The following is a 1700-nucleotide window of genomic DNA, read 5'->3' as shown; positions in this document are numbered from 1 at the left end:
GACACTGCTAATGCCTCCCACAGTCCCTTCACTCTTTAGTCACTTGGGAGCCCACTCTGACCCTTGCCAAAGCAAAGTACTCAAGGAGCCTGAGTATTCCCAGAGAGTGGGCAGCTTTCCAGGGATTCAGGTTCATTAATTCGTAACAAAAAACACCTCTCACAATTGGGATCTTAATTCATGCATTCTCTGCACTCTAGCCACAAGAAATATTACTCATAAAATGGAATTTGCTGTCACTGAATCATTTCTGACTCATAGAAACCCCCACTGGGTTTCCAAGTCTGTAAATCTTTATGGAAGCTGAACACCTCATCTTTCTTCCACAGAGTGGCTGGTGGTTTTGAACCACAGACATTTTCATTAGCAGCCAAATGCCTTAACAACTACATCACCAGAGCTATTACAAAACAAAACAAAACAGGGAGTTTGGTGTTTGTCTACAGCATAGATGTTGTGATAACTTATGCCACAGCCTCAACTTACAGAATTCTCAGCAACCAGGAGTGGTGAAATAGTTTATTTCCCTTACTATCCAATGGAATGCAGTTTATACTCTGATGCGTAGCCTTCCTGAACAGAAGAGTTTACAAGAAAATTTAATTAATAACATTTCATTTCTGACATATATAATAAAGTAGAACATTGGCTGTGAGAATACCTGGGAAGATATTATCTTTGCTGTTCCTCACTTGTCTAGAGAGTGATTGAGGAGTAGGTCAAATATTTATGTTATAATGTTTTATAAGTTTAGATATTTCTATTACCTAAAGCAATATATTCCCTTAGATACTCACTTTGGCATGCAGGGAGAATTATTATAATTTTAAGACTAAACCTACAAAATATGTACAAATTATTGTAAGCATATACATTTTATATGCAAAAATATTAATTGATATAGAATTAATTTTCTTTAACTTCCAATTTATTCTTCAAGTTATATATGGTTGTAGAGCCTGTAACTGTAATTCTGATAAAGAGAGAACTAAGAAAACATAATATGTCTTATGTAAAAAAGAAGACAGGGTCTCCTTGGGGTGGTGTTAATGTGAATCTGCTTCAAAGCTCTGTTTATAATTTTTTTCAAATATTTAATTTTGCTATTTCTTTCTTTTGTTTTGTTTTTAATCATAAGAGAAAAGTAACCATGTAATATTCCTTTCATAATGGGAGTAAGAAACAGCTTGGACCCTTGGTGCTTCATGAATAACATAATGTGAATGTTTTTTAAGAAATCAGAAAGTCAAATCAGGAAAATATTTTTAAAATATTGTCTAAGGTCTTTTATGCAAACATTTTTCTTAAATTACAGAATTCTATGTAGATTTCTAGTCATAATATTTTTCATAATTGGTTTTGAATAGTGGTATTGACCAGAAAAGATACAATTTTATTTTTGTTACTCAGTGAACTATAGATAAATCCTTAATATATTTAATGTATTAATATCTAAAGGTTTATTTTGGGATACAACCAAAATGTTTCCTAACCACTCAAACATGAGTTGGCTTTTTAACTAGGTGCAACTAATAATTTCCATGATCTATATCTATAAAATATCTTCTTTTATTAAAAGTACATTACAGAGAACATTGATATTGAGTATGATACCTTTATTTTTCCTTCTCAATAAAGTTTTATGATTAAAAACCTTCATAAAGTATACATACAGAAATCCATAGGCTTGGACACAGTTG

The sequence above is a fragment of the Orycteropus afer genome, unplaced genomic scaffold (genome assembly GCF_000298275.1).
Source record: "Orycteropus afer afer isolate SDZICR_OR568_19922 unplaced genomic scaffold, OryAfe1.0 scaffold00695, whole genome shotgun sequence".
Taxonomy (NCBI): domain Eukaryota; kingdom Metazoa; phylum Chordata; class Mammalia; order Tubulidentata; family Orycteropodidae; genus Orycteropus; species Orycteropus afer.
This window is presented reverse-complemented; position numbering follows the sequence as displayed.